The 16,837-nt window shown below is 46.5% G+C and overlaps 3 non-coding genes and 1 pseudogene across 3 annotated transcripts; all 4 read right to left on the bottom strand.

Moving 5' to 3' along the window:
* Nucleotides 1–1,834: 1,834 nt before the first annotated feature.
* On the bottom strand, nucleotides 1,835–2,049 carry LOC143932496 (small nucleolar RNA U3). Its single transcript, XR_013262927.1, has one exon. It is a non-coding gene; the product is annotated as a small nucleolar RNA U3 (small nucleolar RNA).
* Nucleotides 2,050–7,375: 5,326 nt separating this feature from the next.
* Nucleotides 7,376–7,590, bottom strand: LOC143932476 (small nucleolar RNA U3). The gene has a single exon (XR_013262910.1). It is a non-coding gene; the product is annotated as a small nucleolar RNA U3 (small nucleolar RNA).
* Nucleotides 7,591–10,241: 2,651 nt separating this feature from the next.
* On the bottom strand, nucleotides 10,242–10,449 carry LOC143932513 (small nucleolar RNA U3; annotated as a pseudogene).
* Nucleotides 10,450–14,609: 4,160 nt separating this feature from the next.
* LOC143932473 (small nucleolar RNA U3) lies at nucleotides 14,610–14,824 on the bottom strand. The gene has a single exon (XR_013262907.1). It is a non-coding gene; the product is annotated as a small nucleolar RNA U3 (small nucleolar RNA).
* Nucleotides 14,825–16,837: the final 2,013 nt, after the last annotated feature.

The raw sequence follows: 16,837 nt of genomic DNA, 5'->3' as shown, positions 1-16,837 counted from the left end.
CTGATGAGTTTACTTCCTCTTTCATTCCCTGCAAAGGCAAAGCATAATGGACTACTATGCATCGCATAGTAGCCCATTATGTGTCACTTACCTGACACAGGAGTCAGCGAAGTCGCCGCTGTCCCCTGTAGTCCGCCGCATCCATCTTGTTGGTGGGGTCTTGCAGCTCCGCCGCTGTCATTCGGCGAAGCCGCGATGACGTCACTCCCGCGCATGCGAACGGGAACCGACAAGCGCGGCAGCTCCGTCGCTGAGAATGCTGCGCTCAGTGCGCCTGCGCGCCGCTGTCTACGGTGCATGCGCCGTAGACAGCGGTGCCCGTTTTCGGGCAAATATCTCCTAAACCATATAGGTTTAGGAGATATTGCTTGGACCTACAGGTAAGCCTTAATCTAGGCTTACCTGTAGGTCAAAGTGGTTTGTAAGGGTTTACAACCACTTTAAGCCTCTGACATTGGTGGCTCGGCCGATGCTGTGTACAATTATAATGATGTGCTGCTTTCCAATTCTCCGCAGAATGGGGTTCCTCAGCAAATAAATAGTCCCTTTTCTTATATTATGCTCGAGCGCGCACCATCAAACTTGACCTAGATCTCAACTGGCTGATGCTGTTCACAATTCTAATGATGTACTGCTTTCCATCCTCCGCAGAATGGGGTACCTCAGCATTTAAACAGGCCGTCATCTTATTTTATGCTTGAGCATGCACCATCCAACGGGACCACTATTTCTCCGCTTTAAGCCTCTGAGATTGATGGCTCAGCCAACACGTTCAGCTAGCTGATGCTGTTCACAATTATAATGATGTGCTTCCATCCATTCTCCGCAGAATGGGGTTCTTTTGCATTTAAATAGGCCCTCTCCTTATTTTATGTTTGAGCGTACAACAACAAAGGGGACCACTAGTTCTCAACTTTAAGCCTCTCACATTGGTGGCTCAGCCGACAGGTTCAGTTGGCTGATGCTATTCACAATTATAATGCGCTGCTTTCCATCCTCCGCAGAATGGGGTTCCTCCAGCATTTAAATAGGCCGTCATCTTATTTTATCCTCTAGCGTGCACCAACAAACGGGACCACTATTTCTTCGCTTTAATCCTCTGACATTGGTGGCTCAGCCGACACCTTCAGCTTGCTGATGCTGTTCACAATTATGATAATGTGCTGCTATCCATGCTCCACAGAATGGGGTTCCTCAGCAATTAAATAGTCACTTTTCTTATTTTATGCTCGAGCGTGCACCATCAAGCAGAACCATTAGCTTTCAGATTTAAGCCTCTGTCATTGATGGCTCACCCGACACATTCAGCTGGGTGATGCCATGCACAGTTATAATGATGTGCTGCTATCCATTCTCCGCAGAATTGGGTTCCTCAGCATTTAAATAGGCCCTTTTCTTATTTTATGCTCGAGCCTGCACCAACAAATGGGACCACTAGATCTCATTTTTAAGCTTCTGAGATTGATGGCTCAGCCGACACATTCAGCTGGCTGATGCTGCGTACAATTATAATGATGTGCTGCTTTCCATTCTCCGCAGAATGGGGTTCCTCAGCATTTTAATAGGTCCTCTTCCTATTTTATGCTCAAGCATGCACCATAAAACGGGACCACTAGTTCTCAGATTTAAGCCTCTGTCACTGATGGCTCAGCCGAAATGTTCAACTGGCTGATGGTGTGCACAATTATGATAATGTGCTGCTTTCCATTCTCTGCAGAATGGGGTTCCTCAGCAATTAAATAGGCCCTCTCCTTATTTTATACTCGAGTGTGCACCAACAAACGGGACCACTAGTTCTCAACCTTAAGCCTCTCACATTGGTGGCGTTCAAACAACCACTCTGAATGAGTTCCTGCCTACTATCTTCCCATCTGGAAAGATGACCAAGTCATCAAACGGTGGCAGCATCTGCAGAGAGCAGCACTGCCAACAGGAGTCCTAATGAGACAAGAACCCTAAAATTCATCATCGTGGAAGATGAGTATGGACACTTTCGAGCACATTTCTCCCTTTGCATCCTACAGAAATGATCCCTGAAAGTATAGTCCTCCCTTTTCTTATTTTATACTCGAGCGTGCACCAACACATGGGACCACAAGATCTGAGCTTTAAGCCTCTGACATTGATGGCTCAGCTGATACATTCAGCTGGCTGATGGTGTTCACAATTATGATGATGTGCTGCTTTCTATTCTCCGCAGAATGGGGTTCCTATGTATTTAAATAGGCCGTCATCTTATTTTATGCTTGAGCGTGCACCATGAAACGGGACAACTAGTTCTCAACTTTAAGCCTCTATCATTGGTGGCTCAGCCGACACGTTCAACTGGCTGATGCTATGCACAATTATAATGATGTGCTGCTTTCCATCCTCCGCAGAATGGGGTTCCTCAGCATTTAAATAGGCCGTTATCTTATTTTATGCTCGAGCGCGCACCAGCAAATGTGACCACTAGTTCTCAACTTTAAGCCTCTAACATTGGTAGCTCAGCAGACACATTCAGCTGGCTGATGCTGTTCACAATTATAATGATGTGCTGCTATCCATCCTTCACAGAATGGGGTTCCTCAGCAATTAAATAGTCCCTTTTCTTATATTATGCTCGAGCGCGCACCATCAAACTTGACCTAGATCTCAACTGGCTGATGCTGTTCACAATTATAATGATGTACTGCTTTCCATCCTCCGCAGAATGGGGTACCTCAGCATTTAAACAGGCCGTCATCTTATTTTATGCTTGAGCATGCACCATCCAACGGGACCACTATTTCTCCGCTTTAAGCCTCTGAGATTGATGGCTCAGCCAACACGTTCAGCTAGCTGATGCTGTTCACAATTATAATGATGTGCTTCCATCCATTCTCCCCACAATGGGGTTCTTTTGCATTTAAATAGGCCCTCTCCTTATTTTATGTTTGAGCGTACAACAACAAACGGACCACTAGTTCTCAACTTTAAGCCTCTCACATTGGTGGCTCAGCCGACAGGTTCAGTTGGCTGATGCTATTCACAATTATAATGTGCTGCTTTCCATCCTCCGCAGAATGGGGTTCCTCCAGCATTTAAATAGGCCGTCATCTTATTTTATCCTCTAGCGTGCACCAACAAACGGGACCACTAGTTCTCAGCTTTAAGCCTCTGACATTGATGGTTCAGCCGACACGTTCAGCTGGCTGATGCTGTTTACAATTATAATGATGTGCTGTTTTCCTTTATTCGCATATTGGGGTTCCTCAGCATTTAAATAGGCCCTCTTCATAGTTTATGCTCGAGCGTGCACCAACAAACGGGACCACTATTTCTTCGCTTTAATCCTCTGACATTGGTGGCTCAGCAGACACGTTCAGCTGCATGATGCTGTTCACATTTATAATGATGTGCTGCTTTCCATTCTCCACAGAATGGGGTTCCTCAGCATTTAAATAGGCCCTCTCCTTATTTTATGCTTGAGTGTGCACCATCAAACAGAACCACTAGTTCTCAGCTTTAAAGAGGAAGTAAACCCTGATGAGTTTACTTCCTCTTTCATTCCCTGCAAAGGCAAAGCATAATGGACTACTATGCATCGCATAGTAGCCCATTATGTGTCACTTACCTGACACAGGAGCCAGCGAAGTCGCCACTGTCCCCTGTAGTCCGCCGCATCCATCTTGTTGGTGGGGTCTTGCAGCTCCGCCGCTGTCATTCGGCGAAGCCGCGATGACGTCACTCCCGCGCATGCGAACGGGAACCGACACGCGCGGCAGCTCCGTCGCTGAGAATGCTGCGCTCAGTGCGCCTGCGCGCCGCTGTCTACGGCGCATGCGCCGTAGACAGCGGTGCCCGTTTTCGGGCAAATATCTCCTAAACCATATAGGTTTAGGAGATATTGCTTGCACCTACAGGTAAGCCTTAATCTAGGCTTACCTGTAGGTCAAAGTGGTTTGTAAGGGTTTACAACCACTTTAAGCCTCTGACATTGGTGGCTCGGCCGATGCTGTGTACAATTATAATGATGTGCTGCTTTCCAATTCTCCGCAGAATGGGGTTCCTCAGCAAATAAATAGTCCCTTTTCTTATATTATGCTCGAGCGCGCACCATCAAACTTGACCTAGATCTCAACTGGCTGATGCTGTTCACAATTCTAATGATGTACTGCTTTCCATCCTCCGCAGAATGGGGTACCTCAGCATTTAAACAGGCCGTCATCTTATTTTATGCTTGAGCATGCACCATCCAACGGGACCACTATTTCTCCGCTTTAAGCCTCTGAGATTGATGGCTCAGCCAACACGTTCAGCTAGCTGATGCTGTTCACAATTATAATGATGTGCTTCCATCCATTCTCCGCAGAATGGGGTTCTTTTGCATTTAAATAGGCCCTCTCCTTATTTTATGTTTGAGCGTACAACAACAAAGGGGACCACTAGTTCTCAACTTTAAGCCTCTCACATTGGTGGCTCAGCCGACAGGTTCAGTTGGCTGATGCTATTCACAATTATAATGCGCTGCTTTCCATCCTCCGCAGAATGGGGTTCCTCCAGCATTTAAATAGGCCGTCATCTTATTTTATCCTCTAGCGTGCACCAACAAACGGGACCACTAGTTCTCAGCTTTAAGCCTCTGACATTGATGGTTCAGCCGACATGTTCAGCTGGCTGATGCTGTTCACAATTATAATGATGTGCTGTTTTCCTTTATTCGCATATTGGGGTTCCTCAGCATTTAAATAGGCCCTCTTCATAGTTTATGCTCGAGCGTGCACCAACAAACGGGACCACTATTTCTTCGCTTTAATCCTCTGACATTGGTGGCTCAGCAGACACGTTCAGCTGCATGATGTTGTTCACATTTATAATGATGTGCTGCTTTCCATTCTCCACAGAATGGGGTTCCTCAGCATTTAAATAGGCCCTCTCCTTATTTTATGCTTGAGTGTGCACCATCAAACAGAACCACTAGTTCTCAGCTTTAAAGAGGAAGTAAACCCTGATGAGTTTACTTCCTCTTTCATTCCCTGCAAAGGCAAAGCATAATGGACTACTATGCATCACATAGTAGCCCATTATGTGTCACTTACCTGACACAGGAGCCAGCGAAGTCGCCGCTGTCCCCTGTAGTCCGCCGCATCCATCTTGTTGGTGGGGTCTTGCAGCTCCGCCGCTCTCATTCGGCGAAGCCGCGATGACGTCACTCCTGCGCATGCGAACGGGAGCCGACACGCCCGGCAGCTCCGTCGCTGAGAATGCCGCGCTCAGTGCGCCTGCGCGCCGCTGTCTACGGCGCATGCGCCGTAGACAGCGGTGCCCGTTTTCGGGCAAATATCTCCTAAACCATATAGGTTTAGGAGATATTGCTTGGACCTACAGGTAAGCCTTAATCTAGGCTTACCTGTAGGTCAAAGTGGTTTGTAAGGGTTTACAACCACTTTAAGCCTCTGACATTGGTGGCTCGGCCGATGCTGTGTACAATTATAATGATGTGCTGCTTTCCAATTCTCTGCAGAATGGGGTTCCTCAGCAAATAAATAGTCCCTTTTCTTATATTATGCTCGAGCGTGCACCATCAAATGGGACTACTAGTTCTAAGCTATAAGCCTCTGACATTGGTGGCTTGGCCAACACGTTCAACTGGCTGATGCTATGAACAATTATAATGATGTGCTGCTATCCATCCTCCGCAGAATGGGGTTCCTCAGCATTTAAATAGGCCGTAATCTTTTTTTATGCTCGAGTGTGCACCATCAAACAGAAGCCCTAGTTCTCAAATTTAAGCCTCTGACATTGGTGGCTCGGCCAACACGTTCAGCTGGCTGATGCTGCGTACAATTATAATGATGTGCTGCTTTCCATTCTCCGCAGAATGGGGTTCCTCAGCATTTTAATAGGCCCTCTCCTTATTTTATACTCGAGTGTGCACCAACAAACGGGACCACTAGTTCCCAACCTTTAGCCTCTCACATTGGTGGCTCGGCCGACACGTTCAGCTGGCTGATGCTGTTCACAATTATAATGATGCGCTGCTTTCCATTCTCTGCAGAATGGGGTTCCTCAGCAATTAAATAGGCCCTCTTCCTAGTTTATGCTCGAGCGTGCACCATCAAATGGGACCACTGGTTCTAAGCCTTAAGCCTCTGATATTGATGGCTCAGGCAAAACGTTCAACTGCCTGATGCTGTTCACAATTATAATGATGTGCTGCTTTCTATTCTCTGCAGAATGGGGTTCCTCAGCATTTAAATAGGCCCACTTCCTATTTCATGCTCGAGCGTGCACCATCAAACGGGACCACTAGTTCTTAACTTTAAGCCTCTGACATTGATGGCTCAGCCGACGCGTTCAGCTGGTTGATGAAGTTCACAATTATAATTATGTGCTGCTTTCCATCCTCTGCAGAGCATGGGGTTCCTCAGCATTTAAATAGGCCGTCATCGTATTTTATCATCTAGCGAGCACCATCAAACGGGACACTATTTCTCCGCATTAAGCTTCTGACATTGATGGCTCAGCCAACACGTTCAGCTGGCTGAGGTGTGCACAATTATAATGATGTGCTTCTATCCATTCTCCGCAGAATGGGGTTCATCTGCATTTAAATAGGCCCTCTCCTTATTTTATGTTTGAGCGTACAACAAACAGGACCACTAGTTCTCAACTTTAAGCCTCTCACATTGGTGTCTCAGCCGACACGTTCAGTTGGCTGATGCTGTTCACAATTATAATGATGTGCTGCTTTCCATTCTCTGCAAAATGGGGTTCCTCAGCAATGCAATAGTCCCTTTTCTTACTTCATGCTCAAGCGTGCACCATCAAACGGGACCACTAGTTCTCAGCTTTAAGCCTCTGACATTGATGGCTCAGCCGACACCTTCAGTTGGCTGATGCTGTTCACACTTATGATAATGTGCTGCTGTCCATTCTCCGCAGAATGGGGTTCCTCAGCAATTAAATAGTCACTTTTCTTATTTTATACTTGAGCCTGCACCATCAAACAGAACCACTAGTTCTCAGTTTTAAGCCTCTGTCATTGATGGCTCACCCGACACATTCAGCTGGTTGATGCCATGCACAGTTATAATGTGCTGCTATCCATTCTCCGCAGAATTGGGTTCCTCAGCATTTAAATAGGCCCCTTTCTTATTTTATGCTTGAGCCTGCGCCAACAAATGGGACCACTAGATCTCAGCTTTAAGCTTCTGAGATTGATGGCTCAGCCGACATGTTCAGCTTGCTGATGCTGCGTACAATTATAATGATGTGCTACTTTCCATTCTCCGCAGAATGGGGTTCCTCAGCATTTAAATAGTCAATTTTCTTATTTATGCTTGAGTGTGCACCATCAAACGGGACCATTAGTTCTCAACCTTAAGCCTCTCACATTGGTGGCGTTCAAACAACCACTCTGAATGAGTTCCTGCCTATCATCTTCCCATCTGGAAAGATGACCAAGTCATCAAACGGTGGCAGCATCTGCAGAGAGCAGCACTGCCAACAGGAGTCCTAATGAGACAAGAACCCTAAAATTCATCATCGTGGAAGATGAGTATGGACACTTTCGAGCACATTTCTCTCTTTGCATCCTACAGAAATGATCCCTGAAAGTATAGTCCTCCCTTTTCTTATTTTATACTCGAGCGTGCACCAACAAATGGGACCACAAGATCTGAGCTTTAAGCCTCTGACATTGGTGGCTCAGCCGATACGTTCAGCTGGCTGATGCTGTTCACAATTATAATGATGTGCTGCTATCCATCCTTCGCAGAATGGGGTTCCTCAGCAATTAAATAGTCCCTTTTCTTATATTATGCTCGAGCGTGCACCATCAAACTTGACCACTAGTTCTCAACCGACTGATGCTGTTCACAATTATAATGATGTACTGCTTTCCATCCTCCGCAGAATGGGGTACCTCAGCATTTAAATAGGCCGTCATCTTATTTTATGCTTGAGCATGCACCATCCAACGGGACCACTATTTCTCTGCTTTAAGCCTCTGAGATTGATGGCTCAGCCGACACATTCAGCTGGCTGATGCTGTTCACAATTATAATGATGTGCTTCCATCCATTCCACGCAGAATGGGGTTCTTTTGCATTTAAATAGGCCCTCTCCTTATTTTATGTTTGAGTGTACAACAAACGGGACCACTAGTTCTCAACTTTAAGCCTCTCACATTGGTGCTCAGCCGACGCGTTCAGTTTGCTGATGCTGTTCACAATTATAATGATGTGCTGCTTTCCATTCTCTGCAAAATGGGGTTCCTCAGCAATGCAATAGTCCCTTTTCTTACTTCATGCTCGCGCGTGCACCATCAAACAGAACCACTAGTTCTCAGATTTAAAGAGGAGCTGCACAAAAAAAAAAAATATTAAAAGCCAGCAGCTACTAATATTGCAGCTGCTGACTTTTAATAATATCACACTTACCTGTCCCAGGTTCCAGCGATGTCGGCGGCAGATGACGAGCAAACGCTCGTCTCGCTGCAGCCACTGCCGCCATCCTCTGTCAGGGAATCGGGAAGTGAAGCAAGAGGGCTTCACTGCCCGGTTCCCTACTGCGCATGCGCGAGTCGCGCTGCGCTGGTTCCCCGCTGTGTCTCTGGGAACTGTGTGTTTCCCAGAACACAACGGGGGGGGGGGGGGGGCCATGCGGCGGTGGGCGGAGCCATGCGGCGGTCTGGCCGGAAGTGGGTGCAGTTACCTGGATTATCCAGGTAACTGCACCCCCCTCCCCCCCGAAAGGTGCCGATTGTGGCACCGGAGGGGGGGAGGGATAATACTAGCGGAACTTCCCCTTTAGGGTGAAGAACCGCTTTAAGCCTCTGTCATTGATGGCTCAGACGAAACGTTCAACTGGCTGATGCTATGCACAATTATAATGCGCTGCTTTCCATCCTCCGCAGAATGGGGTTCTTCAGCAATTAAATAGGCCCTCTCCTTATTTTATACTCGAGTGTGCACCAACAAACAGGACCACTAGTTCTCAACCTTAAGTCTCTCACATTGGTGGCTCAGCCGACACGTTCAGCTGGCTGATGCTGTTCACAATTATAATGATGTGCTGCTTTCCATTCTCTGCAGAATGGGGTTCCTCAGCAATTAAATAGGCCCTCTTCCTATTTTATGCTCGAGCGTGCACCAACAAACGGGACCACTGGTTCTAAGCCTTAAGCCTCTGATATTGATGGCTCAGGCAAAACGTTCAACTGCCTGATGCTGTTCACAATTATAATGATGTGCTGCTTTCTATTCTCTGCAGAATGGGGTTCCTCAGCATTTAAATAGGCCCACTTCCTATTTCATGCTCGAGCGTGCACCATCAAACGGGACCACTAGTTCTTAACTTTAAGCCTCTGACATTGATGGCTCAGCCGACGCGTTCAAATGGTTGATGAAGTTCACAATTATAATTATGTGCTGCTTTCCATCCTCTGCAGAGCATGGGGTTCCTCAGCATTTAAATAGGCCGTCATCGTATTTTATCATCTAGTGTGCACCATCAAACGGGACACTATTTCTCCGCATTAAGCCTCTGACATTGATGGCTCAGCCGACACGTTCAGCTGGCTGAGGTGTGCACAATTATAATGATGTGCTTCTATCCATTCTCCGCAGAATGGGGTTCATCTGCATTTAAATAGGCCCTCTCCTTATTTTATGTTTGAGCGTACAACAAACAGGACCACTAGTTCTCAACTTTAAGCCTCTCACATTGGTGTCTCAGCCGACACGTTCAGTTGGCTGATGCTGTTCACAATTATAATGATGTGCTGCTTTCCATTCTCTGCAAAATGAGGTTCCTCAGCAATGCAATAGTCCCTTTTTTTACTTCATGCTCGAGCGTGCACCATCAAACGGGACCACTAGTTCTCAGCTTTAAGCCTCTGACATTGATGGCTCAGCCGACACCTTCAGTTGGCTGATGCTGTTCACACTTATGATAATGTGCTGCTATCCATTCTCCGCAGAATTGGGTTCCTCAGCATTTAAATAGGCCCTTTTCTTATTTTATGCTTGAGCCTGCGCCAACAAATGGGACCACTAGATCTCAGCTTTAAGCTTCTGAGATTGATGGCTCAGCCGACACGTTCAGCTTGCTGATGCTGCGTACAATTATTATGATGTGCTGCTTTCCATTCTCCGCAGAATGGGGTTCCTCAGCATTTAAATAGTCAATTTTCTTATTTTATGCTTGAGTGTGCACCATCAAACGGGACCACTAGTTCTCAACCTTAAGCCTCTCACATTGGTGGCGTTCAAACAACCACTCTGAATGAGTTCCTGCCTACCATCTTCCCATCTGGAAAGATGACCAAGTCATCAAACGGTGGCAGCATCTGCAGAGAGCAGCACTGCCAACAGGAGTCCTAATGAGACAAGAACCCTAAAATTCATCATCGTGGAAGATGAGTATGGACACTTTTGAGCATCCTTTGCATCCTACAGAAATGATCCCTGAAAGTTGAGTCCTCCCTTTTCTTATTTTATACTCGAGCGTGCACCAACAAATGGGACCACAAGATCTGAGCTTTAAGCCTCTGACATTGGTGGCTCAGCCGATACGTTCAGCTGGCTGATGCTGTTCACAATTATGATGATGTGCTGCTTTCCATCCTTCGCAGAATGGGGTTCCTCAGCAATTAAATAGTCCCTTTTCTTATATTATGCTCGAGCGCGCACCATGAAACTTGACCACTAGTTCTCAACCGACTGATGTTGTTCACAATTATAATGATTTACTGCTTTCCATCCTCCGCAGAATGGGGTACCTCAGCATTTAAATAGGCCGTCATCTTATTTTATGCTTGAGCATGCACCATCCAACGGGACCACTATTTCTCTGCTTTAAGCCTCTGAGATTGATGGCTCAGCCGACACGTTCAGCTGGCTGATGCTGTTCACAATTGTAATTATGTGCTTCCATCCATTCCAAGCAGAATGGGGTTCTTTTGCATTTAAATAGGCCCTCTCCTTATTTTATGTTTGAGTGTACAACAAACGGGACCACTAGTTCTCAACTTTAAGCCTCTCACATTGGTGCTCAGCCGACGCGTTCAGTTTGCTGATGCTGTTCACAATTATAATGATGTGCTGCTTTCCATCCTCCGCAGAATGGGGTTCCTCCAGCATTTAAATAGGCCGTCATCTTGTTTTATCCTCTAGCGTGCACCAACAAACGGGACCACTAGTTCTCAGCTTTAAGCCTCTGACATTGATGGCTCCGCCGACACGTTCAGCTGGCTGATGCTGTTCATAATTATAATGATGTGCTGTTTTCCTTTGTTCACATATTGGTGTTCCTCAGCATTTAAATAGGCCCTCTTCATAGTTTATGCTCGAGCGTGCACCAACAAACAGGACCACTATTTCTTCGCTTTAATCCTCTGACATTGGTGGCTCAGCAGACACGTTCAGCTGCATGATGCTGTTCACATTTATAATGATGTGCTGCTTTCCATTCTCCACAGAATGGGGTTCCTCAGCATTTATTAGGCCCTCTCCTTATTTTATGCTTGAGTGTGCACCATCAAACAGAACCACTAGTTCTCAGCTTTAAAGAGGAAGTAAACCCTGATGAGTTTACTTCCTCTTTCATTCCCTGCAAAGGCAAAGCATAATGGACTACTATGCATCGCATAGTAGCCCATTATGTGTCACTTACCTGACACAGGAGCCAGCGAAGTCGCAGAGTAAGAAAAAATTGTTTTTTTGTGCGTTGCGCTGCTGGATTATATATGTCCTGGATGGGGGGAGTGAGGAAGGAAAAAAGAGGGGGTTTTTTATGGGGGAGGGGAAAAAGGTTTGGGGGAAAAAAACCGCTGAAGTTGATAAATTGGTGTGGCGGATTTAGGGATGTCAAGTCTGCTTATCACAGAGTTTTGCAATCCTTGCTGTGTATGTCAGTAAATGCAGCAGAAGTAATGGATAGCTGGCAGGATCACAAATTATAGTCCACAGTTACTGGTTGTGGAAAATAGTCATAGAAAGGGGATGATTTCTTTAGCACAGGCAGGTAGGCAGCATGTTCAAGGATAGAAGGTACCTTGTAAAAGACATATAAACAGAAGAAAAAACAGCGCCAATCTAAGTGCAGTATTGTTGAATCAAAGACATTTAATTTGTGAAGTTATGCACTCACACTCTACCAGAAGGTTTTTTTTGTTGGTGGGGTCTTGCAGCTCCGCCGCTGTCATTCAGCGAAGCCGCGATGACGTCACTCCCGCGCATGCGAACGGGAGCCGACACACGCGGCAGCTCCGTCGCTGAGAATGCCTCGCTTAGTGCGCCTGCGCGCCGCTGTCTACGGCGCACGCGCCGTAGACAGTGGTGCCCGTTTTCGTGCAAATATCTCCTAAACCATATAGGTTTAGGAGATATTGCTTGGACCTACAGGTAAGCCTTAATCTAGGCTTACCTGTAGGTCAAAGTGGTTTGTAAGGGTTTACAACCACTTTAAGCCTCTGACATTGGTGGCTCGGCCGATGCTGTGTACAATTATATATACAATTATTTATTAAATAGGCCCTCTTCCTATTTTATGCTCGAGCGTGCACCAACAAACGGGACCACTGGTTCTAAGCCTTAAGCCTCTGATATTGATGGCTCAGGCAAAACGTTCAACTGCCTGATGTTTTGCACAATTATAATGATGCGCTGCTTTCCATTTTCCGCAGAATAGGGTTCCTCAGCATTTAAATAGGCCTTCTTCCTATTTCATGCTCGAGCGTGCACCAACAAACGGGACCACTAGTTCTTAACTTTAAGCCTCTGACATTGATGGCTCAGCCGACGCGTTCAGCTGGTTGATGAAGTTCACAATTATAATTATGTGCTGCTTTCCATCCTCTGCATCGCATAGTAGCCCATTATGTGTCACTTACCTGACACAGGAGCCAGCGAAGTCGCCGCTGTCCCCTGTAGTCCGCCGCATCCATCTTGTTGGTGGGGTCTTGCAGCTCCGCCGCTGTCATTTGGCGAAACCGCGATGACGTCACTCCCACGCATGCGAACGGGAGCCGACACGCGCGGCAGCTCTGTCGCTGAGAATGCCGCGCTCAGTGCGCCTGCGCGCCGCTGTCTACGGCGCATGCACCGTAGACAGCGGTGCCGGTTTTCGGGCAAATATCTCCTAAACCATATAGGTTTAGGAGATATTGCTTGGACCTACAGGTAAGCCTTAATCTAGGCTTACCTGTAGGTCAAAGTGGTTTGTAAGGGTTTACAACCACTTTAAGCCTCTGACATTGGTGGCTCGGCCGATGCTGTGTACAATTATAATGATGTGCTGCCTTCCAATTCTCTGCAGAATGGGGTTCCTCAGCAAATAAATAGTCCCTTTTCTTATATTATGGTTCTAAGCCTTAAGCCTCTGATATTGATGGCTCAGGCAAAACGTTCAACTGCCTGATGCTGTTCACAATTATAATGATGTGCTGCTTTCTATTCTCTGCAGAATGGGGTTCCTCAGCATTTAAATAGGCCCTCTTCCTATTTCATGCTCGAGCGTGCACCATCAAACGGGACCACTAGTTCTTAACTTTAAGCCTCTGACATTGATGGCTCAGCCGACGCGTTCAGCTGGTTGATGAAGTTCACAATTATAATTATGTGCTGCTTTCCATCCTCTGCAGAGCATGGGGTTCCTCAGCATTTAAATAGGCCGTCATCGTATTTTATCATCTAGCGTGCACCATCAAACGGGACACTATTTCTCCGCATTAAGCCTCTGACATTGATGGCTCAGCCGACATGTTCAGCTGGCTGAGGTGTGCACAATTATAATGATGTGCTTCTATCCATTCTCCGCAGAATGGGGTTCATCTGCATTTAAATAGGCCCTCTCCTTATTTTATGTTTGAGCGTACAACAAACGGGACCACTAGTTCTCAACTTTAAGCCTCTCACATTGGTGTCTCAGCCGACACGTTCAGTTGGCTGATGCTGTTCACAATTATAATGATGTGCTGCTTTCCATTCTCTGCAAAATGGGGTTCCTCAGCAATGCAATAGTCCCTTTTCTTACTTCATGCTCGAGCGTGCACCATCAAACGGGACCACTAGTTCTCAGCTTTAAGCCTCTGACATTGATGGCTCAGCTGACACCTTCAGTTGGCTGATGCTGTTCACACTTATGATAATGTGCTGCTGTCCATTCTCCGCAGAATGGGGTTCCTCAGCAATTAAATAGTCACTTTTCTTATTTTATACTCGAGCCTGCACCATCAAACAGAACCACTAGTTCTCAGTTTTAAGCCTCTGTCATTGATGGCTCACCCGACACATTCAGCTGGTTGATGCCATGCACAGTTATAATGTGCTGCTATCCATTCTCCGCAGAATTGGGTTCCTCAGCATTTAAATAGGCCCTTTTCTTATTTTATGCTTGAGCCTGCGCCAACAAATGGGACCACTAGATTTAGCTTTAAGCTTCTGAGATTGATGGCTCAGCCGACACGTTCAGCTTGCTGATGCTGCGTACAATTATAATGATGTGCTGCTTTCCATTCTCCGCAGAATGGGGTTCCTCAGCATTTAAATAGTCAATTTTCTTATTTTACGCTTGAGTGTGCACCATCAAACGGGACCACTAGTTCTCAACCTTAAGCCTCTCACATTGGTGGCCTTCAAACAACCACTCTGAATGAGTTCCTGCCTATCATCTTCCCATCTGGAAAGATGACCAAGTCATCAAACGGTGGCAGCATCTGCAGAGAGCAGCACTGCCAACAGGAGTCCTAATGAGACAAGAACTCTAAAATTCATCATCGTGGAAGATGAGTATGGACACTTTTGAGCACATTTCTCCCTTTGCATCCTACAGAAATGATCCCTGAAAGTATAGTCCTCCCTTTTCCTATTTTATACTCGAGCGTGCACCAACAAATGGGACCACAAGATCTGAGCTTTAAGCCTCTGACATTGGTGGCTCAGCCGATATGTTCAGCTGGCTGATGCTGTTCACAATTATGATGATGTGCTGCTATCCATCCTTCGCAGAATGGGGTTCCTCAGCAATTAAATAGGCCGTCATCTTATTTTATGCTTGAGCATGCACCATCCAACGGGACCGCTATTTCTCTGCTTTAAGCCTCTGAGATTGATGGCTCAGCCGACACGTTCAGCTGGCTGATGCTGTTCACAATTGTAATTATGTGCTTCCATCCATTCCACGCAGAATGGGGTTCTTTTGCATTTAAATAGGCCCTCTCCTTATTTTATGTTTGAGCGTACAACAAACGGGACCACTAGTTCTCAACTTTAAGCCTCTCACATTGGTGCTCAGCCGGCGCGTTCAGTTTGCTGATGCTGTTCACAATTATAATGATGTGCTGCTTTCCATTCTCTGCAAAATGGGGTTCCTCAGCAATGCAATAGTCCCTTTTCTTACTTCATGCTCGCGCGTGCACCATCAAACGGGACCACTAGTTCTCAGATTTAAGCCTCTGTCATTGATGGCTCAGACGAAACGTTCAACTGGCTGATGCTATGCACAATTATGATGCGCTGCTTTCCATCCTCCGCAGAATGGGGTTCCTCCAGCATTTAAATAGGCCGTCATCTTATTTTATCCTCTAGCGTGCACCAACAAACGGGACCACTAGTTCTCAGCTTTAAGCCTCTGACATTGATGGCTCAGCCGACACGTTCAGCTGGCTGATGCTGTTCACAATTATAATGATGTGCTGTTTTCCTTTATTCGCATATTGGGGTTCCTCAGCATTTAAATAGGCCCTCTTCATAGTTTATGCTCGAGCGTGCACCAACAAACGGGACCACTATTTCTTCGCTTTAATCTTCTGACATTGGTGGCTCAGCAGACACGTTCAGCTGCATGATGCTGTTCACATTTATAATGATGTGCTGCTTTCCATTCTCCACAGAATGGGGTTCCTCAGCATTTAAATAGGCCCTCTCCTTATTTTATGCTTGAGTGTGCACCATCAAACAGAACCACTAGTTCTCAGCTTTAAAGAGGAAGTAAACCCTGATGAGTTTACTTCCTCTTTCATTCCCTGCAAAGGCAAAGCATAATGGACTACTATGCATCGCATAGTAGCCCATTATGTGTCACTTACCTGACACAGGAGTCAGCGAAGTCGCCGCTGTCCCCTGTAGTCCGCCGCATCCATCTTGTTGGTGGGGTCTTGCAGCTCCGCCGCTGTCATTCGGCGAAGCCGCGATGACGTCACTCCCGCGCATGCGAACGGGAACCGACAAGCGCGGCAGCTCCGTCGCTGAGAATGCTGCGCTTAGTGCGCCTGCGCGCCGCTGTCTACGGTGCATGCGCCGTAGACAGCGGTGCCCGTTTTCGGGCAAATATCTCCTAAACCATATAGGTTTAGGAGATATTGCTTGGACCTACAGGTAAGCCTTAATCTAGGCTTACCTGTAGGTCAAAGTGGTTTGTAAGGGTTTACAACCACTTTAAGCCTCTGACATTGGTGGCTCGGCCGATGCTGTGTACAATTATAATGATGTGCTGCTTTCCAATTCTCCGCAGAATGGGGTTCCTCAGCAAATAAATAGTCCCTTTTCTTATATTATGCTCGAGCGCGCACCATCAAACTTGACCTAGATCTCAACTGGCTGATGCTGTTCACAATTCTAATGATGTACTGCTTTCCATCCTCCGCAGAATGGGGTACCTCAGCATTTAAACAGGCCGTCATCTTATTTTATGCTTGAGCATGCACCATCCAACGGGACCACTATTTCTCCGCTTTAAGCCTCTGAGATTGATGGCTCAGCCAACACGTTCAGCTAGCTGATGCTGTTCACAATTATAATGATGTGCTTCCATCCATTCTCCGCAGAATGGGGTTCTTTTGCATTTAAATAGGCCCTCTCCTTATTTTATG

This window comes from Lithobates pipiens, unplaced genomic scaffold, assembly GCF_037356315.1.
Source record: "Lithobates pipiens isolate NorthernLeopardFrog02 unplaced genomic scaffold, aLitPip1_a1.2 Scaffold_25, whole genome shotgun sequence".
NCBI classification, from domain to species: Eukaryota; Metazoa; Chordata; class Amphibia; order Anura; family Ranidae; genus Lithobates; species Lithobates pipiens.
Note: the sequence above shows the minus strand (reverse complement) of the source record. Positions and strands in the feature narration are given on the sequence as shown.